The 23,245-nt window shown below is 35.0% G+C and overlaps 1 protein-coding gene across 1 annotated transcript in view; it reads right to left on the reverse strand.

The window, feature by feature from the left end:
• The window catches only part of LOC131804075 (uncharacterized), a 106,091-nt gene that overhangs the window by 38,371 nt on the left and 44,475 nt on the right, over positions 1 to 23,245 (reverse strand). The window contains exon 2 of the mRNA XM_059126385.1: positions 10,413 to 10,455. The gene's annotated coding sequence lies outside the window, so the exon portion shown is untranslated. The remainder of the gene's footprint in view (positions 1 to 10,412; positions 10,456 to 23,245) is intronic.

Consider the following 23,245-nt stretch of genomic DNA (forward strand, 5'->3'; position numbering starts at 1 on the left):
TTGTCCATTTCGTATCGGACCTAAATAAATATGATATCAATATTGCAACGTGACAGGTTTCAACTATATTGGTTACATCCTTCACTCTATATAAGATATGGGATAATTTTTAGAAAAATCGCTGACTTGTTACGCAGATTATGACAGATAATAGTATTGAAAGTGGCAATCATTTGTGGGTGAGGTACCAGAAGAAATTGTCCGATCTCTACCATCATTATAACAGATCTTGTGATCTTGATATTATTGACATGTACCAAGTCTGAAAGGAATCGGATGTTAGTTTCGCGTTTTATAAGCTTCGTGGATATTCAATATGTTAACCCTTTATGGGAGGGGCACCAGCAGGAGTGAACATATATATCCCATCTTCACAGCAGTTTTGCTAGAAATAATGGGATGTGTGAAATACGAAGAGAATCGGATGCTAATTTCGGATTTTATGATCATTTTGGTAATTCAAAACATTAAACCATCTGTATGGGGGAGGTATCAGAAGGAGTGGACCGATGTTAACCATCTTTATAACAGATGTAGTGTTGATCAAAATACTGAGATGTGCCAAGTCTGAATGGAATCGGATATTAATTTCGCATTTTTTGAGCTTCATGGATATTCAAAATTTTGACCTTTGTCAAAATGAGAAGGAGTGGACCGATACATCCCATTTTCACAGCAGATCTTGTGTTGGCAGAAATAATGGGATGTGTGAAATTTGAATAGAACCGGATGCTTATTTCGGATTTTATAATCGTTCTTGTTATTCAAAACTTTGACCCTTTGTGGGGGAGGTACCAGAAGAAATGGTCCGCTCTCAACCATCTTAATAGCAGATCGTGAGATTTTAGAAATATTGAGATGTGCCAAGTATGAATGGAATCGGATGTTAATTTCGCGTTTTAAGAGTTTCATGGGTATGCAATATTTTGAACCTTTATTGGTGAGGAACCAGGAGCAGTGGATATTATGATGTGTGAAATTTGAAGACAATCTGACTCTTACATAACATTTTATAGAAGTTTTAATAATTCAAAATGTTGACCATTTGTGCGGGAGGTACTTGATGGAGTGGACCCAAATTGTCCATTTTCGAACCTAACCTGGCACTGATGAAAATATTAGGATTTGCAAAGTTGAAGCACAATAGGATTATCCTTTCTCTTTCTGTGCAGTAAAATATTTTTTATACCCTACACTACAAGGTGGTCAGGGTATTATGTCTTTGTGCATTTGTTTGTAACAGGCAAAAGGAAACGAGATAGACCCATAGTTCCTTTTGATGATCCTCATAGAATCACATTCTGAGTCGATCCATGTATTTTTGTAAAAAAAGTACAATTCGCATTTATTGCCCTGTCCAGATGAAATTTTGCACAAATCATTTGTTTGACTCAAGGACGAGCTCTATTGAAATTGGAGATAATCGGTCAAAATGTAGATATAACTCCCATATATATCTTCGTCCGATTTGACTTTTATTGTGTACCAAACGTGTAATATCAGCCCGAATAGTATGGCACAATAGTATGGCACATATAGTACATACAACAAAATTAGGCCTGAAAATAAGTATGCCAAATTTGATCGAAATCGGTTCAGATATAGCTATAGCTCCCATATATATTGTTCATCCGATTTGTTATTTTTGTCCTCCGCAGCCGTAATATCCACTCTGTAACAACAATATTTGGGGAAATATATCAAATACAGCTCAGAAATAAATTTGCTAAATTTTATTGAGATCGGTTCAGATTTGGATATAGCTCCCATATATAACTTCGTCCGATTTACCATTTATTGTGCACCAAACGTCTAATATTTGTCCAAATGGGATGGAATTTGGCACTTACGACCGAATTGAGTCTAGAAGCTAATTTGTTAAATTTATTGAAGATCGGTTCAGATATAGCTACAGTTCCCATATATACTGTTCATCCGATTTGTTATATTTGTTACCCACAGCCGTAATATGCACTCCGTAACAACAATATTCAGGGAAATATATCAAATACAGCTCAGAAATATCTTTGCTAAATTTTATCGAGATCGGTTCCGATTTGGATATAGCTCCCCCACATATATCTTTATCCGATTTCAAATTAATTGCGCACCAAATGGGCAATACAAGTCCGAATTTAAAAGATACAAATGCTTCGGCATATTTAGTCCTTTGAACTTTAAATTATAATTATAATCATAGCGTTTATGATTGAATTCTCCCATAAAAACTTTAATTGTTATGCGGAGCTCTACTAAGTTTGCAAAGTTGTGCAGGGTATAATAAAGTCGGCTCCGCCCGATTTTAAGACTTTCTTTAATGTTTTTTTTTTTTTTTTGAAAATTTCCACCTTTTGTGGGGGAGTTACCAGAAGGGGTAGACAGATATTGTCCATCTCCGAACTCGATCTAAGTTTGATAAAAATATTGGGATGTGAAAAAGTTTGGACCAAATCGGTTACTACCTTTGAGAGTTATCATGCGCACCAGCCAGCAGACAGACGCACGGAGATCGTCTTCAAATCTTCTGAAACGGATTGGGTCCAAAGAGATCTAGGGTCTGAAACCGTTATTTCAATGAGACACGTTTTGGCCGTATCAAATGATATACACCCTCTCTAGCCATATGGCTGAGGGTTTAACAAATGTTCTCCCACAACATGAAATAGCTCTTAATGCTATTTTATGTTATTGCCTGACTGGCCATTGACAATAAATTCCGAATAATAAACAAATATTCTCACGGTATTGATTTCATATATTGCTGCAGCGATATTGATTGGTTGGCCGGTTGAATTGACATTAGCGTAGCTGTGGCTTGGCCAATGTTATGGGGGAAAATTAATTAATCACGTTTGAGATTGATGGCTAAATTAAATATTTTTTATGTATTTCCAATACAAATTTTATGTACATATTTTTTATTGTTATATTTCAATACTCTAGGCCGTCTAAATATAGATTTAAATCAATTATTTTTCGTTTATTGCTATTTAGGGTATTGATTTCCATGAATTTTATGGATTCTCAAATTTCAACATTTTATAACAGTTTTCATTAATGGTTTTCAATATTTATGGCAGTTAATAAAAAGTGAACTGTTTTAACTGATTGCTTTTGAAATAAATTGAATAAAAGATGAAACTTTACATAAAAATTTTAGATTTTCCTCAAAAAAATCTTGTTTGCTACATTAGACCATAAAAGAACTTGATATTGACTTAGTTTCGGAAAAAACCATAATCCGATGCCAAACAATAGACCGATATCAAAAGTTAGATGCTCAGTTAGATTGGAGGTTAACGTTTTATAAATAAAAAATATATAAAATAATATAAAAATAGCTCAGTACCAAAATTTTCACACTTTACTGTCGTTCCGAGAAAAGTCTACATGATTTGCAAAATTTATCGATTTTTTGGGTCATTCAGGAAACACCTTATACTTAAGACATAAATTATGTCTAAAATAATGAAAAAAAATTCGAATAAAAAAGTTTGTAAATACAGTTATATTAATTATGTAACATAATTATGTTGGGCAGCTCATTAAAAAAACCGAACATTTATCTTTTCGATCAACATTGCCTCATTTTTTATCGAACCAGTTAACTGGCGCTGACCACCACCTTCGAAAGCAGTTAAAAACAAATTATAATTTGAGCTTGTATTTATTTAGCTTGGTTCTGTCACACAGCTATCGTAGGCAGCACCAACAGCAGTGTTAACCAGCAACTGCCATAACATTGGCTGATGTGATCTTGAATGTTGTCGATAAGAGTCTAAATTACCGTTTATGTTAATGTGATTTTCACAGTTAGCGATATCATAACATTTTTTGAGTAAGGTCGGGAATTCTGAAATATTGAAAACTAGTTTTTAGGAACATAGTTGGTTAAATAAGGAAAAAAAAATAGTTCATTTCGGTAAAATTCCCAGCAAATATTCTCATTACCAACTAATGACATTAGTAAAAATGCCCTCAGCCATACGGCCAGAGAGGGTATATATTATTTGATACGGCTAAAATGTCCCTCATCGAAATAACGGTTTTAGACCCTAGGTCTCTGAACCAAATCCGTTTCAGAATATTTGGAGTCGATCTAGCGATGTCCCTCTGTCTGTTTGTCTGGCTGGCTGGTGCGCACATTTACTCTCGAAGGGAGTATCCGGTTTGGTCTAAACTTGGAACATCGTAATATTTTTATTAAATTTAGGTCGAGCTCAGATATGGGCAATATCGGTCCAATCCTTCTGGTACCTCCCCCAAAAAATTTCAAATTTCAAAAAAAAAAAAGAAAAATGTTTTACTGCCCAGAAGGAGAAACGATAATCCGATTTTGTTCCAACTTTGCACATCCCAATATTTGCATCAGTGCTAGGTCAGGTATGAAAACGGACAATGGACTACTCTTTTAATTTTACACATCACAAGATTTTTATTAACCCATGGTCTGGGGTGAATATGGATTATATCGGTTCACTCTTTCTGGTATATACCTCACAAAGGGTCAAACATTTGAATAACCAAAAAACGAGCATAAAATCCAAAAAAAAATCTGGTTATCTTTATATTTCACATATCCCAACACTTGTACAATTACAAGATCTGCTGCGGAGATTGAATATATCGGTGGTGGAGGTATCAAAATGTTGAACATCCATGAAGCTCATAAACGAGAAACCAAAATTTGAATCCATTCGGACTTGACACATCTCAATATTTCTGGTGTTCCTGGTGGTCCTTAAAAATATTCTTAAAAAATCCACGTTTGGTGGCTGTGATGATCCTTCAAAATTAATTTGAAAAAATCCACGTTTGATGTCCCTGGTGGTCCTTGAAATAATATTCTTAAACAATAAAAATCCTTCAAAAGTAATTTGAAAAATATCCACGTTTGGTGGCTGTGATAATCCTTCAAAAGTAATTTAAAAAATTTCTACGTTTGGTGACTCTGATGATCCTTAAAAAAATAATCTAAAAAATCCGCGTTTGAACCCTTGGGTCTTGAAAAATATTTTTAAAAAATCCAGGTTTGAACTCTTGGGTCTTGAAAAATATTTTTAAAAATCCGCGTTTGAACCCTTGGGTCTTGAAAAATATTTAAAAACAATCCAGGTTTAAACTCTTGGGTCTTGAAAAAAATTTTTAGAAAATCCACGTTTGAACCCTTGAAAAATATTCCACGTTTGAGTCTTGAAAAAAAATTTTAAAAAATCCACGTTTGAACCCTTGAAAAATATTCCACGTTTGAGTCTTGAAAAAAAATTTTAAAAAATCCACGTTTGAACCCTTGAAAAATATTCCACGTTTGAGTCTTGAAAAAAAAATTTTAAAAAATCCACGTTTGAACCCTTGAAAAATATTCCACGTTTGAGTCTTGAAAAAAATGTTTAAAAAATCCACGTTTGAACCCTTGAAAAATATTCCACGTTTGAGTCTTGAAAAAAAATTTAAAAAAATCCACGTTTGGTCCTTGAAAAATATACCACGTTTGGTCCTTGAAAAACATTCCACGTTTGGTCCTTGAAAAATATTCCACGTTTGGTCCTTGAAAAATATTCCACGTTTGGTCCTTGAAAAATATTCCACGTTTTGGTCTTGAAAAACATTTTTAAAAAATCCACGTTTGGTCCTTGAAAAATATTCCACGTTTGGTCCTTGAAAAATATTCCACGTTTTGGTCTTGAAAAACATTTTTAAAAAATCCACGTTTGGTCCTTGAAAAATATTCCACGTTTGGTCCTTGAAAAATACTCCACGTTTGGTCCTTGAAAAATATTCCACGTTTGGGTCTAGAAAAATATTTTTAAAAAATTCCCGTTTGGTCCTTGAAAAAATTCCACGTTTGGTCCTTTAAAAATATTCCACGTTTGGGTCTTGAAAAATATTTTTAAACAAATCCACGTTTGGTCCTTGAAAAATAGTCCACGTTTGGCTCTTGAAAAATATTTAAAAATCCACAATTGGCCCTTTAGAAATTCACTTCAAAAAGGTTCTTAAAAGATCCCAGTTTTGTCATTGACAAATACTTGATGACAAATCCTTGAAAAATATTTTCGTTAAAAAATCCATGTTTGGCACTTGGAAAAAAATTAAAAAAAAATGACATTTTATGACTCTAATGATACTTGAAAAATATAAAGAAAACGCACACATTATACTGGTAGCTCTGATATTTCTAAGAATTATGTTTGATAGTAAAAAAATATATTCCTAAAAATCCACATCCCTTGGCTCTGGTAGTCCTAAAAGTACTTCAAAAATCAACTATTTTTTCTGTTTTATTTCTGTCGATTCTTAGAAACGTTATGAAGAGGTAGCTCTAGTTCGGTCCGATTCCATTCGGACTTGGCACATCTTAATATATCTATCAACACAAGATCTGTTATAAAGATGGATTGAAAAGTATTTCAAAAATTCCACGTTTGGTGGCTCTGATGATCCTTGAAAGATATTTTTAATAATCCACTTTTGGTGGCTCTGTTGGTCTTTTAATCCATTTTTGGCCGTTGAAAATAAATTTTAAACATCCCTTAAAAAAATATTCTTAAAAAATGCACATCAAAAAAATCCTTTGAAGTTTTCTCTTTAAAATCCAAGGTTGGTGGCTCTGATCACCTTTGAAAAAAATTCTTAAGAAGCCACTTTTTTGACTCTAATAGGACTTGAAAAAAAAAAAAAACACACACACAAAAATGTTTTGGGTAGCTCTGATATTCCTAAGAATTGGTTTGGATGGCGAAAATATATTTCTAAAAGTCCACATTCCTTGGCTCTGGTGAACCAACAAATATTCTCCAAAATCCATTTTTGTTTTATTTCTGTCGATTCTTAAAAACGTTATGAAAAGATAACTCTAATTCGGTCCGATTCCATTCGGATTTGGCACATCTTAATATATCTATTAACACAAGATCTGTTACAAAGATTGATTGAAAAGTATTTTAAAAAATCCACGTTTGGTGGCTCTGACGATCCTTGAAAGGTATTTTTAAAAATCCACTTTTGGTGGCTCTATTGGTCCTTTAATTCACTTTTGGCCGTTGAAAATAAATTTTAAACATCTACGTTTGGCCCTTAAAAAATATTCTTAAAAAATGCACCTCAAAAAAGTCCTTTGAAGTTTTCTCCTTAAAATCCAAGGTTGGTGGCTTTGATCACCTTTGAAAAAAAATCTTAAAATCCACTTTTATGACTCTAAAAGGATTTAAAAAAAAAAAAAAAAAAACACACACACACACACAAAAATTTTTTGGGTAGCTCTGATATTCCTAAGAATTGGCTTTGATGGCGAAAATATATTTCTAAAATTGTACATTCCTTGGCTCTGGTGAACCAAAAAATATTCTCCAAGATCCATTTTTGTTTATTTCTGTCGATTCTTAAAAAACATAAAAAGGTAGCTCCAAAAGTCTAGAATTTTTAGCTCTATTTATATTAAGTACATTTTGGAAAATTTTAGTACGAATTCCCCTCCCAAAATATCGGCAATTTTATGTCTGACATAAAAAATTCTTTGCCTTTAAAATATTCTCAAAAGAAGCTTCCTTCGTCCTTATTGTAATACATTGATCCTGAAAATATATTCAAATAAAATATATCCTAAAATAAATACTAGTTTGGTGGTCTTTAAATAAAAATATATTTAAAAATCCACTCAATGACCTCGCAGGCATTGAAAATTTATTCTACCTTTGAAAAAGGGTCAAACATTTGAATAACCAAACACGATCATAAAATCCAGAAAAAAACATCAGGTTATCTTCATATTTCACACATTACTTCTACTATTGCAAGATCTGCTGTGGAGATTGAATATATCGGTGGGGGAGGTACCAAAATGATGAATATCCATGAAGCTCACAAACGAGAAATAAACATCCGATTCCATTCGGACTTGGCACATCTCAATATTTCTGGTGTCCCTGGTGGTCCTTAAAAAATATTCTTAAAAAATCCACGTTCTGTGGCTGTGATGATCTTTCAAACGTAATTTGAAAAGAAAAACACGTTTGGTGGCTGTGATGATCCTTCAAAAGTAATCTGAAAATTTTCCACGTTTGGTGACTCTGCTGATCCTTAAAAAATAATCTTAAAAAATCCACGCTTGATCCTTGAAAAATATTCCACGTTTGGGTCTTGAAAAATATTGTTAAAAAATCCACGTTTGAACCCTTGAAAAATATTCCACGTTTGGGTCTTGAAAAATATTTTTAAAAAATCCATGTTTGGTCCTGGAAAAATAGTCCACGTTTGGCTCTTGAAAAAAAAATTAAAAATCCATGGTTGAAAATAAATTTTAAACGTCTACGTTTGGCCCTTAAAAATATTCTTAAAAAATGCAACTCAAAAAAGTCCTTTGAAGTTTTATCCTTAAAATCCATAGCTGGTGGCTCTGATCACCTTTGAAAAAAATTCTTAAAAATCCACTTTTTTGACTCCAATAGGACTTGAAAAAAAAAAAAACACATGCACAAAAATGTTTTGGGTAGCTCTGATATTCCTAAGAATTGGCTTTGATGGTGAAAATATATTTTTAAAAGTCCACATCCCTTGGCTTTGATGGACCTAATATCGACAAGTATATGTCTGACATGAAAGTATTCTTTGCCTTTAAAATATTCTCAAAAGAAGCTACGGTCCTTATTGTAACACATTGATCCTGCAAAAATATATTCGAATAAAATATATCCTAAAATAAATACTAGTTTGGTGGCTCTGATGGTATTTAAAAAAAATATATTTACAAATCCATCCAATGACTTTGCAGGCCTGATTTATTCTACGTTTTAAAAAATACACTGTGGTCCTTGAAAAAATGTTTCCAAAGAAAGTCAACATTTGGTGGCTCTGATGGTCATTTTTTCGATCCGTTGGACATTGGAACATATTCTTTAAAAATCCTCATCTATTGGTTTTAGTTTACATCAAAAAATATTTTTAAAATCTTTCTTAAAAATCCACATTATCCCACAAGATCCACCTTTGATGTCACTGACAGTTATTAAAACATATTATGAAAAATGCTTTTCTCAAATTCTCATATTTGTGGTTTATTAGTCCTGCAAAACTTTTTTTGAATTGGTGAATGTGAATTGGTGCTTCTGTTGCTCCGTAAAAAATATGTTTTAAAAAACCAATGGTTCCCAGAGCTCTTGGAAAAATTTTGTTACAGAATCCCTATTTAATGGCTCTTGAAAATATAATTTTAAAAAATCTCTGTTTTTCATCCTTGAAGGAATATTATTTAAAAAATATTGTTGGTCCTTAAAAAAATATTCCTAAAAATCTACATTTAATAACTTTGATAGATCTCCACTTTTGTTGGCTTTGTTCCTTAAGTCTATTTTCATAACAATTCAATTATTTAATGTGCTTTTTAAAATATAATCATAATCTTATATTTCAAATCTCGCAAATATCTTCCATATTCCTTTCATTACTAAACCACCCACCATTTTTGAATAACCACAACAATCTTCAGTATCAATCTCCCACATAATCATGAAAAATAAATATTCAAAACAATATCAAAGAATCAAAAAAAAAAAAAACATGTAAAATGCAAATGTTCTATTTTAAATGGCCTGATTATAAATCAGATACAACCGAACTGATAACTTCCGACATATTCCGAACATGTTGGGGCTAATCTGTAACTCAGTGTGTGTGTGTGTGCGAACATTGATTTAGCATAAATAAGCATAATTTCAATATTATTTTTGATTTTGAGATATGGAATTAATGAGTTTAAACATTTTTCTTCCCACATTATCAATGCGTCAATAGTTGTTGGCCTTTGTATTTTTTAGTAATCGGCAGCGGGTTCTTCTTCTTCACGCTGAGTAGCCATATTGTTAATGGATTTCAAATTAAATCGATGCCCTGCCTGAGAAAACTATTTAAAAAATATGTTCATAGTTTATTATTATTTTATGTTTAATTTTTTTTTAATTTTCAAACATAACACTCCCACATTTCAAATGGGCAATTGTGTTTTTGTTAGACAGCAGATTAGATAGATAGGTGTTAAAAAATTATGTTGCAGCTATTTTTAAAACATTTCAATCACAGGTGCTCATTATTTTCGATTTCTAAAAATAGATATCTTTTTTATGTCGATTTCAAAAATCAAAAAAAAAAAAAAAAAAAAAAAATTGAAATCATTGACCATCAGATGAGATTTTTATATATTTTTTTGTGAAATATCAATGATGAAATTTAGTTGTTAACATAGTTTTCGATTTTTTTTTCTCAAATTTACTAACTCTTGGCAGGAAAAAATATTTTATGAACCTTCAGAAAAATCACGCAATATTGTCAATAAATTATGTTTTATTATCTTGTAATCGTGATAAAGACTAGATAAAAATTTCAAGAACATTAGAAATAAAAAAGAATGAAATATTTACCGGAATTTGTGCCCACTGTCGCCAGAAGTTCTATGTATATTATCTGAAAACAAAAAATAAACAAAAATGAGGTTAGTTTCGAAAATTTAAAAAAATGAAAACTAACAAGTAAAAAAGCTGTAAATTCGGCCGGGCCGAACTTTGAATGCCCTCCACCATTTGGAACGAATTTGGCAATTTTCAAAAAAATAAAATGCGTTAAAAATTCTGTTTAAAATCTTAAAAATACCGAATGTAGCCGTTATATTAGGGTCTATACGAGGACATGGACGTGCGTAGGCAACTTTTGTCATAAACCATTACAATATACTAATGAGAGACTTGAATAAAAAAAATCGGTGAATAATGTAGTTAAATCAAGAAAATTCCGAATATCGGGAGTTACCGTTATATGGGGGCTATACGAAGACATGGACCTGCACAGACAATTTTCCGTCACAGGCAGCAGTATTAATTACGAACTTCAAACACCAAATTTGAAACAATTCCGGTGAATAATGTCGCTAAAATCATTAAAGTATCGAATATCAAGAGGTACCTTTATATGGGGGCTATATGAAACGTGGACTTGCCCAGAAAATTTTCTGCTATAGGCTGTAGCATCCGTTACGAACTCTAAATACCAAATTTGAAACATTTTCGGTGAATAATGTCGCTTAAATCATCAAAATATCGAATATCGGGATGTACCGTTACATGGGGGCTATGCGAAGACGTGGACCTGCACAGACAATTTTCTGTCATAGGCTGTAGTACCCATTATGAACTTCAAATACCAAATTTGAAACATTTTCGCTGAATAATGTCGCTTAAATCACCAAAATATCGAAAAAAGGGTGGTATCATTATATGGGGGCTATACCAAAACGTGGACATACATGGCTTATTTTCAATACCAAAGTCCTATTAATTTGAGTAACATTTTATCAACCTACTTCATTTCGTTCGGAAGCTAGAGTGGTTTCCACAGACGGACGAACATCGCTAAATCGACATAGAATTTTATGCTGATCAAGAATATATACTTTGAGGGGTCTAAAATGTATATTTCGAGGTTTTACAAACGGAATGACAAACTTAATATATCCTCCATACTATGGTGGAGGGTAGAATCTCAAAAATCTCAAAAATTCACCTTGGAGGCTATTATAGTCTTTGCTAAGATTTAAGTTAAGAAAAAACGTGTACCAGCATCAGAGCCACCAAAAGTGTTTTTTTTTTTTTTGAGTATTTCTCAAGGACCAGCGCCATCAAAGGTGGGCTCTTAAAAATAATATTATAGGGACCATCAGGGGTGCCAAACTTGGATTTTAGGGAAATGTTTTCCAGGACCCTCAGAGCTACGATGGTCAAGGGCAATCACAGCCGACAAGCGTGGATTTTTATGAATATTTTTGAAGGACCTCTGGCCTATTAAAAGTTAATTCGAACCAACAAAAGTGGAATTTTAAAAATGTTTAGCAAGGATCTTCCGATACACCAAACTAGGATTTTAAAAATATTTTGGAAAGAAACCTCAAATGCATTAAAAGTGGATTTCAAAAGGACCATAAGAGAGCACCTTACTTGGATTTTTAAAAATACATTTTCAAGGACCTTCGAAGCATTTTTCATAAATATTTTTTAAAGGACCATCACAGTCACCAAACGTGGATATTTATGAATATTTTTAAAGGACCTATGGCCATTAAACGTGATTTTATGCGACATTATTTATCGGTAATATGTCAAATTTCGTATTTGAAATTCGTAATGGGTGCTACAGGCTATGACAAAAATTTTTGTATGCAGGTCCACGTCTTCGTACAGCCCCATTATTTATGAATATTTTTAAAAGACCTCTGGTCATTAAACGTAAATTTTTAAGAATTTGTTTCAACAACCATCAACAAAGCGTGTATTTTAAGAATATATTTTTTTGAGGACCATTAGAATCAACAAAAATGGAATTTTAAAAATGTTTTGCAAGGATCTTCAGGGACACCAACTGGGACATTAAAAATATTTTGGAAAGAAACATTAAATACATCAAAAGTGGATTTTTAAAGGACCATAAGAAATATATTTTCAAGGACCTTCGAAGCTACCAACATGTATTTTCTAAAAATATTTTATAAAGGATCACCGCAACCTAACATACCACTATATTCTGTATCAGCGTAAAACTCAAAGACGATCTCGTCTGTCTTTCTATCTGTCCGTCTGTCTGTCTGTTGTAATCACGCTATCTTTCGAAAGAATTAAGATAGAAGGCTAAAATTTTGCATACATGCATTGTTTACCAGTAGACAGGTTATGTTCGTAAATGGGCCATGTCGGTCCACGTTTTCGTATAGCCCCCATATAACGATACCTCCCGATATTCGGTATTTTCATGATTTTAGCGACATCACTTACCGGAATTATTTCATATTTAAAGTTCGTAATGGATACTACAATCTATGACAAACGTTTTTGTAAGCAGGTCTACGTTTTCGTATAGCCTTCATATACGGTAGCTCCCCATATTCGGTATTTTCATGATTTTAGCGACATTATTTATCGGTATTATATCAAATTTCGTATTTGAAGTTCGTAATGGGTGCTACAGGCTATGACGAAAACTTTTGTAAGCATGTCCACGTTTTCGTATAGCCCCCATATAACGGTAGCTCCCAATATTTGATATTTTCATGATCTTAGGGACATTATTTATCGGTATTATATAAAATTTATTTGTATTTGAAGTTCGTAGTGGGTGCTACAGGCTATGATAATAAATTTTGTATGCAGGTCCACGTCTTCGTATAGTCTCCATATGATGGTACCTTCCAATACTCGGTATTTTTATGATTTGTCCGACATTATTCACCGAAATTGTCATCATTTAAAGTTCGTAATGGGTACTACAGCCTATGACAAAAAAAAAAAAATCGTATTTGTTCACGTTTTTGTATATACCTATATAACGGTATATCCCGATGTTCGATATTTTTAACATTTTCACCGGAATTGTTTCAAATTTTTGGTATTTGAAGTTCATAATGGCTACTACAGCCTATGACAAAAATTTCGTTAGCAGAATTTTTAGGAATATTTTTCAAGGACCCTTAGAACCACAAAACGAGGATTTTTAAGAAAATTTTTCCAAGGGCCATCAGAGCCACCAGACTTAGATTTTTCAAAAATATATTCTCAAGGTTCATCTGAACCACCAATGTTGGATTTTTAAAAATATTTTTCGGCGATTTTCAGAGACACTAAACATGGATTTTAAGTATATTTTTCAAGAACCATTTTTAAGAATATTTTTAACGGACCATAAGAGACCACCAAACGTGAACTTTAAGAATATTTAGAAAAGGAACATTAGATACATCAAAAATGGATTTTTATGAATATTTTTAAAGCACGATAAGAGATCACCAAACGTGGATTCTAAAAAATATTTTTACATGACCATCGAGCCACCAGACTTAGATTTTTCAAGAATATCATAGCCATAATTCATATTTCAAGGATCATCATAGCCACCAAAGGTGTATTTATAAAAATATTTTTACGTGGATCTCAGATACCCCAAACATGGATTTTAAGTGTATTTTTAAGGACCATCAGACACTCCAAATATAGATTTTTAAGAATATTTTTAACGGATTATAAGAGAGCACCAAACATGCTCTTTAAGAATATTTTGAAAAGGAACATCAGGGGAATATTTTAAAGGAGCATAATATAACACAAAACGTTAATTTTTCAAAATATTTGTACATGACCATCGAACCACCAAAAGTGGTATTCTAGGAATATTGTTTCAAAGACCATCAGCGTCATCAAACGTGGATTTTAAAGACTATTTTTTTTAAGGACCATCAATCCACCAAACATACATTTTTAGGAATATTTATCAAGGACTATTTGGACCATCAATCGTAGATCTTTTGGAATTCATCTGTTTGTTTTTTTTTTTTTTTTTTTTTTTTTTGGAGCACAGAGCCACCAAACTTGGGAATTTTTTTCAAGGACTATCTGGGACATTTTTCAAAAATAGTTTTTCATGTACCATCATACACTATAACATATGGATTTTAAGGAATATTTTTTCAAGGAACCTCAGAACCATAAAAAGTTGCTCATCAAAGTTGGATTTTTTTAAGAATATATGTTCAAGGACCATCAGAGCCAAAAAACGTGGATTTTTAAGGATGGCGAGGACGGCATTCATAATGCAGTTGTGGATGGCATCTGGACATCCTTCTCCAGATTATGTATGTTCTTTTTGACACGTCTGGGTGGGGAAGTTTTTTCCACTATTTTATGATTTGGTTGACACCCAGGATAGGATAACACCCAAGCCGGTACTTCATCGGAAGCATATGGTTATAATGACGTATGGGAAGGACCTTCGCCACTTCATGTGGATGGTCCACTGGCTACCCTGAGAACTGCTACAGGGTGCCTGCGTTCTGGCAGATCTGAATGTTCTGCCACTTCGTAGCATTTATATTCGCAGACCACATTGGCTGACCACACGCGCAGAAATATTGCGTTATATGAGGTCAACAAGGTATCCTTGTCCGCATCCCCAGTGTTGCGGGCTATTCACCCTTAGACAAAATTTTGCTCTTTTTTTAGAGATTTCGCTCTCAATCAAATTTTTCGAACAGGAGCGGCAACAAAAGAGTGAAGAGTAGACTCGAAAAAAAAACTCCCACTCTTCGAGTAATTCTGCTATTCCATAAGTGATTAAAAACTTTTGATTCAAATGTTGATTTTGCTTCAGAGCAAAAAAATTGATTTTTCTGCAATTTTTCTCATGGCCTCTAAAAGCCGCTAAATATGGATTTTGAAATAATATTTTGGATTTTGAAGCAATATTTCTTTGGCTTATTTGATTTTTTGCAATTTTTAAGATCTACAGGGTAAGATGAAAAAACTACATCCAACTTCAGACTGCTGTCATTTCTAAGCCAAGCGTCCGAAAGCTGTTAAAATTATTCCAGTGGCAACTCATTATATTGTTTACAAGCGCACAAAAGCATTTTGGTGAGAATTTTCGAGAAAAAAAAAACTTAATCGTAATGGAATTCAAGGGTGATAGTGTGATTTCTTTATATTTGGCTGGAAAACCACAAGTGGCTATCGTTAGAGCGTTTCGCTCCGGTTTCATTGGCCGTTTGAAGGCCATAATTCGTGCCAATGGTGATCAATTCCAACAAATCTAAACTTATTCTAAAATTTGATGCTATTTCCGACATTTTTTGCTTTAATTCTATAAAATTTAAAAAAGGAAGTAAAAATTGTGGTGTTTGACTTTGTTGTAGTTTTCACCCTGTAGAAATGAGTTTTAGCTGATATTCTATCATGTAATGGAAGAAAAATGTGCCTTTGTTTTCTATTTATATCACGTGACGGGAATAACAACTTTTGCCACCGCCCCTCGTATAGATGTTAAACCATAATCTATGCCATTAATTTTTTTATGTTAGTGAGAAAATCCCTAATGATAGATATTACCGTTGGCATTAATTCATATATCATTTCGCCTGATTTTATTATGCAAAATAAAATATTATTTAAGAAATTTTCATGAAATTCTTTTGCGATTCGAAATTCCTCTGAAGAATTTCTTGCCACACAGTTTTTGATGTGAGTGACACATCAAAATTTCCCCCTTTTGTTATTTGTTTGGATCCCCAAATCGAACTTCACACATAGTTATGTGTCTTAATTTTGATGTCATTGGATTTGAGATTGCTTGTCGTCGGCTCATCTATACAAATGACCCCTTTATTGCCCGGCTATAATGGGCTCCCCTTTAATTTGTTGAGGTGCTGGTGGGTGGTGTTTTTTTGTAGGAGGGAGGTTTCGTTTTGGGCAAATCCCCATTAATGTTTTATTACGGTGAAAATTTTCACACAAGCCAATAGAATTGTAAAATTTGGTTTTTATTTTGTTGCTGATTTTTGTCACTCAACCGTTGAGAAATTTTATTCAAATTATTTTTGTGTTAAATGGACTGTGTTGAGTTGTATGTGAAGTCATTTTTGGGATTGAAAGGCCATAAAATGTTGTAGTGTTAAAAAATTAAAAAAAAAAACAATTCATAAAAATTGTTTTCAAAATTATGAGAATGTCAAGCAAAAAAAAGTTGCTGGCCTTCATTAGACGACTTTCAGATTTTCTATGGGAAGACATTTATTTATTTCAATGGGTAGACTTTCTGGTTTCTAATCGAAGTTCCTTTGGACTTTAAAAAGGACATTGGTCCTCATCTATTAACAACAAACTTCCATTTCTGTAGATGTCATAACGAGAAACTTAAGAGACCATTACCCTTTTTTCGGAATCTCTAATTTTATTTCACACAATTTATCTTTGAGTCCCTTCCAAAATTTAAACCCTTCTTTTAGCACCGACTGTAATTCCCTTTGCATGTTGAATTTGCAGTCCATATTCTATCGATTTGTTTTATCTTTAAATATTTTGCCTTCAGCCTTTTTTTGGCTTTCTGCAGTCAGAGGCACCTCCTTCTTGTCTCCATTTCGGCTACTGTTTGCGATCATGTTCTCGGTTTCTTTGTAAACCATACGCAAAGGGAAAAGAAGGCAAAAAATAAACACAATCACGCTCTGTAATCAAAGCCTCATATTAAAACAATTACGGCAAACGCATAAAAATTAAATGCCTATACAGAGATTTTTTCAGGGCTGATAATTTGTAGTTTGAAAGCCACGCACACACGCAAGGACTACAATTGCAGAGGGGTCCAATGGACCATGTCAGACATACAGTGTTATTAGGTATAGCATGTGCTCAATGCCAAAGGGTATTCAAAACTCATGTATGAGTCATTCCATATTAAAATAAGGAGGAAGATATGGAACGCAGCATTCTCAGTAGAAGAGAAAGAGGTCTGCTCTTAGAATTACGGAAGGTCTTCTCTCAGAACACCAGAAAGTCCTCTTGAAGATGACCAGAAGGTCTCGCATAGAATTCGAGAATGTCTTCTCATAGGAGACAAGAAGGTCTTTTCATAGAAGACAAGAATGTCTTCTTCTAGAAGATCAGAATATATTCTCGTAGAAGAGCAGGAGGTCTTCTCTTAGGAGAGCAGAATATCATCTGGTAGAAGAGCAGAAGGCTTTTAATAGAAGACCAGAAGGTCTTCTCACAGAAGACCAGAAGGTCTTCTCATAGAAGACCAGAAGGTCTTCTCAGAGAAGACCAGAAGGTCTTCTCATAAAAGACCAAAAGGTCTTCTCATAAAAGACCAGAAGGTCTTCTCACAGAAGACCAGAATATCTTCTCACAGAAGACCAGAAGGTCTTCTCACAGAAGACCAGAAGGTCTTCTCACAGAAGACCAGAAGGTCTTTTCACAGAAGACCAGAAGGTCTTCTCACAGAAGACCAGAAAAAGATCTTCTCACAGAAGACAAGAAAGTCTTTTCACAGAAGACCAGAAGGTCTTCTCACAGAAGACCAGATGGTCTTCTCACAGAAGACCAGAAAGTCTTCTAACAGAAGACCAGAAGAAGATCTTCTCACAGAAGACAAGAAAGTCTTTTCACAGAAGACCAGAAGGTCTTCTCACAGAAGACCAGAAGGTCTTCTCACAGAAGACCAGAAGGTCTTCTCACAGAAGACCAGAAGGTCTTCTCACAGAAGACCAGAAAGTCTTCTCACAGAAGACCAGAAGGTCTTCTCACAGAACACCAGAAGGTCTTCTCACAGAAGACCAGAAGGTCTTATCACAGAAGACCAGAAGGTCGTCTCACAGAAGACCAGAAGGTCTTCTCACAGAAGACCAGAAGGTCTTCTCACAGAAGACCAGAAGCTCTTCTGACAGAAGACCAGAAGGCCTTCTCACAGAAGACCAGAAGGTCTTCTCACAGAAGACCAGAAGGTCTTCTCACAGAAGACCAGAAGGTCTTCTCACAGAAGACCAGAAGGTCTTCTCCTATATGACCAGAAGGTCTCATAGAAAAACAGAAGGTTTTCTCATAGAAGACCAGTAGATATTCTCATAGAAGACCAGTAGATATTCTCATAGAAGACCAGTAGGTCATTTCATGGAAGACCAGAAGGTCTTCTCATAGAAGACCAGAAGGTCTTCTCATAGAAGACCAGAAGGTCTTCTCATAGAAGATCAGAAGGTCTTCTCATAGAAGACCAGTAGATATTCTCATAGAAGACCAGTAGATATTCTCATAGAAGACCAGTAGGTCATTTCATGGAAGACCAGAAGGTCTTCTCATATATGATCAGAAAGGCTTCTCATAGAAAAGCTGAAGGTTTTCTCATAGAAGACCAGTAGGTCATTTCATGGAAGACCAGAAGGTCTTCTCGTAGAAGACCAGAAGAAGGTCTTCTTAAAGAAGAGCAGAAGAGTGTCTTTTCGTAGAAGAATAGGAGAAGTTCTTCTCGTAGAAGAGCAGAAGAAGGTCTTCTCGTAGAATAGCAGAAGAAGGTCTTCTTGTAGAAGAGCAGAAGAAGATCTTCTCGTAGAAGAGTAGAAGAAGGTCTTCTCGTAGAAGAGCAGAAGAAGGTCTTCTCGTAGAAGAGCAGAAGAAGGTCTTCTCGTAGAAGAGCAGAAGAAGGTCTTATCGAAGAAGAGCAGAAGAAGGTCTTCTCGAAGAAGAGCAGAAGAAGGTCTTCTCGAAGAAGAGCAGAAGAAGGTCTTCTCGTAGAAGAGCAGAAGAGGGTCCTCTCATAGAAGGCGAAAATAAATAATAAAATAAGAATGAAAAATCCAGTGGATCTGAAAGCCTTGTTTAAGAAGACCGTACAATTAGGTTCCACTAGAACGATGCTAGCAATGTTCATGAAAGTTGTTTGTCCGCAAGAAAGTCTTATCACAGATACATAATTGCACATAAGAAACTTAAAAAAAATCGCATCCCATTTTAGTCTGACTGGAATAGATGCTGCTGTCTGGCCTTTCCAAACCAACCAACCGACATAAATAGTTAGTCGGCTGGACTACCACTTAATTTTGTGAGTTAATTTAATGATGCACAAAAAGCATTGTCTCTGTTATTCTTTTTTTTACGATTCTCCAAAGAGACACACAGAGAACGACCAGAAACAAAGACTTGAAATTAAACAAAACAGTAGCCCTTTAACTGGGAGCAAAAACAAAAAAGAAAAGAAAAACTACAGCAATAAAATACCAGTTTTAATGAGATCTAAACGCTAGCAAATGATGAAGATGCAACCAATTGCCATTCCTCCTGTTCCAAGAGGTTTAGATGTGAAGTGACTCAAGTATGGGTCAAATTATTCGGATGTTGGGACAAATCTTTGGAGAAAAGACACAAATTTATGACCACTGGGAATCGAGGCAGACATCTTCGCAGAGGCGACAAAGCCATAAAAATATTGCTCATCTTTTAGCGGGTTAATTATGATGGCACAGATTTTGTTGTTGTTGTTGTTGTTGGTAAACACATCGCACATCTCAAATATTTCATCTTTCTGAAATTCCATAAGCCCTCCTCCCCAAAAAAGCGACACAAATCAGACAATATTTATGTTTTCGAGATTTGTTTTGTTTCTTTTCTGGGGGATTTTGTTTGACAAAATATTTTGTTCGGCTATCGCCTCTTCTTTGTTTTGTAACATGATTTCTTTTCTTTTTTTTGGTTTGTTCTGATTCTGCTGCCCATATCCATCCATCAGTGAAATTGATCACCGACGCGCAAGCTTATCTTAACAGCGGTGTAGTTGCTGCCTCCAGCCACATACTCTTCCACGGTTAGTCGTTTGTTCTGTTGCCCCTTAAAAGGAAGAAGCCTCAAACAAAAACCAGCCGACCTGTTTCTTTTGCTTTTTGTGAGAAAAGTTGTTGTTGCTGGCAATTTTTCTTTTCTTTGTGCCAACAAGAATGTTCCAAATATGTCTGCTCTGTTACAATTGGGGACACTTGAGGGGGAAAACTCTCGATATAGGAAACGCACTTTGTTTTTTGTTAATTAATCAGCAATCGAAGATTATGGGGGAGAGATGATAAATTGGAGATGTCACTAAATTTAAGACCTGATTTTTTGAAATATCAATAATAAATATACTAATAACGGGAAAAAAGTATAGATTTAGTAATAGGGTATTAAATTTTGAAGGGATTGAAAAAAGAAAAAAAAACGGAATTCTGTCTACAGAAGAAAGGTCTTCTGTCCACAGAAGAAAGGTCTTCTGTCCACAGAAGAAAGGTCTTCTGTCCACAGAAGAAAGGTCTTCTGTCCTTAGAAGAAAGGTCTTCTGTCCACAGAAGAAAGGTCTTCTGTCCACAGAAGAAAGGTCTTCTGTCCACAGAAGAAAGGTCTTCTGTCCACAGAAGAAAGGTCTTCTGTCCACAGAAGAAAGGTCTTCTGTCCACAGAAGTAAGGTCTTTTGTCCACAGAAGAAAGGTCTTTTGTCCACAGAAGAAAGGTCTTTTGTCCACAGAAGAAAGGTCTTCTGTCCACAGAAGATGTCTTCTGTCCACAGAAGATGTCTTCTGTCCACAGAAGATGTCTTCTGTCCACAGAAGATGTCTTCTGTCCACAGAAGACGACTTCTGTCCGCAGAAGATGTCTTCTGTCCACAGAAGAGGTCTTCTGTCCACAGAAGAGGTCTTCTGTCCACAGAAGAGGTCTTCTGTCCACAGAAGAGGTCTTCTGTCCACAGAAGAGGTCTTCTGTCCACAGAAGATGTCTTTTGGCCACAGAAGAGCTCTTCTGTCCACAGAAGATGTCTTCTGTCCAGAGAAGAGGTCTTCTGTCCACAGAAGAGGTCTTCTGTCCACAGAAGAGGTCTTCTGTCCACAGAAGAGGTCTTCTGTCCACAGAAGAGGTCTTCTGTCCACAGACGAGGTCTTCTGTCCACAGACGAGGTCTTCTGTCCACAGATGAGGTCTTCTGTCCACAGATGAGGTCTTCTGTCCACAACGGAGGTCTTCTATCCACAACAGAGATCTTCTGTCCACAACAGAGATCTTCTGTCCACAACAGAGATCTTCTGTCCACAACAGAGATCTTCTGTCCACAACAGAGATCTTCTGTCCACAACAGAGATCTTCTGTCCACAACAGAGATCATCTGTCCGCAGAAGAGGTTTTCTGTCCACAGAAGAGGTCTTCTGTCCACAGAAGAGGTCTTCTGTCCACAGAAGAGGTCTTCTGTCCACAGAAGAGGTCTTCTGTCCACAGAAGAGGTCTTCTGTCCACAGAAGAGGTCTTCTGTCCACAGAAGAGGTCTTCTGTCCACAGAAGAGGTCTTCTGTCCACAGAAGAGGTCTTCTGTCCACAGAAGAGGTCTTCTGTCCACAGAAGAGGTCTTCTGTCCACAGAAGAGGTCTTCTGTCCACAGACAAGGTCTTCTGTCCACAACAGAGATCTTCTGTCCACAACAGAGATCTTCTGTCCACAACAGAGATCTTCTGTCCACAACAGAGATCATCTGTCCGCAGAAGAGGTCTTCTGTCCACAGAAGAGGTCTTCTGTCCACAGAAGAGGTCTTCTGTCCACAGAAGAGGTCTTCTGTCCACAGAAGAGGTCTTCTGTCCACAACAGAGATCTTCTGTCCACAACAGAGATCTTCTGTCCACAACAGAGATCTTCTGTCCACAACAGAGATCTGTCCACAACAGAGATCTTCTGTCCACAGCAGAGGTCTTCTGTTCACAGCAGAGGTCTTCTGTCCACAGAAGAGGTCTTCTGTCCACAGAAGAGGTCTTCTGTCCACAGAAGAGGTCTTCTGTCCACAGAAGAGGTCTTCTGTCCACAGAAGATGTCTTTAATGTTTCTGAAGGTTCCCTCTGTTGTTGCAAATTCGCCCACTGTCTTTCTCTTGGCTGCTGATTTCCTGCTGTCTGGTGTTGTGTCTCGTTTTCCCTTTAATGATCTTCTTCGTTTTCATCATTTATGGTAATGGCAACATATTTTCCTTATAAAGTTCCATTCTTCTTTTTTATTTTTTGTCGGATTGTTGTTATTGTTGTTGTTGAGTGTGGCTTTTGGTTTGATCCCCCTGATCATTGAAATGCATTTCCTTTTGATAATGAAATGTTAAAAATGTCGTTGATTTTTTTATTCTGACATTGAGCTTCAAAAATGTTAAAATATTTCCCTTTGATTTAATAAAACGCATGGTATAAATATGGGAGTTTTTGTTTAAAGAGGATATGAGGAATACCGATATATGAATAGAATTTTATTGGAGGGAGAATTTTGTAAAATATGAATTGCAAATTGATATTTTGACAATAATAAAATGGCATTTATCGATTGATTCAGTTGTATTTCCAAAGGACCACATACGAAATTTATGATTTGATTCGAATTTATATCTTCTCTCTCTCTCTCTCTCTCTCTCTTCGATCATAAGAAATATGATCTGTTTCAGTGTGGAAAATATGAGGTGAACAGGTGTCTCTAACAATAGCCCAGACACTTAGTCTGTGTCAGCTTTTGAATGACTAATCATACCCCCTAATTTGTGATACTCCAAAATAGCAACCCAACTTCACGCTGAGTCTAGTTTTTTTTTTTTTTGAAAAATCATAAATCATTTAATCCAGAACCCACACAAGAGGCATGAAATTCAATTCCCTCAAACCTGAGATAATCGACTCACAACATCAACGGCAATCCGTTTTCAATGACTTATTTATTGTTCTATGTTGTGTGATCGTGAATTAAATTTATATATTTTTTTTGTTATTGTTTTGTTTCTTCCGAACCTATTGTGGTTTCAAACAGAAGCTTATTAACCCACAAAACGCTTATCTATGATTTCTAAGCAAGTTTGCATTAAAAAATAGACAACTTAATACGGTTTTAAGTGAGGTGACTGCTGTTTTATGGCTGTATTCG

The sequence above is a fragment of the Musca domestica genome, unplaced genomic scaffold (assembly GCF_030504385.1).
Source record: "Musca domestica strain aabys unplaced genomic scaffold, Musca_domestica.polishedcontigs.V.1.1 38, whole genome shotgun sequence".
Taxonomy (NCBI): Eukaryota; Metazoa; Arthropoda; class Insecta; order Diptera; family Muscidae; genus Musca; species Musca domestica.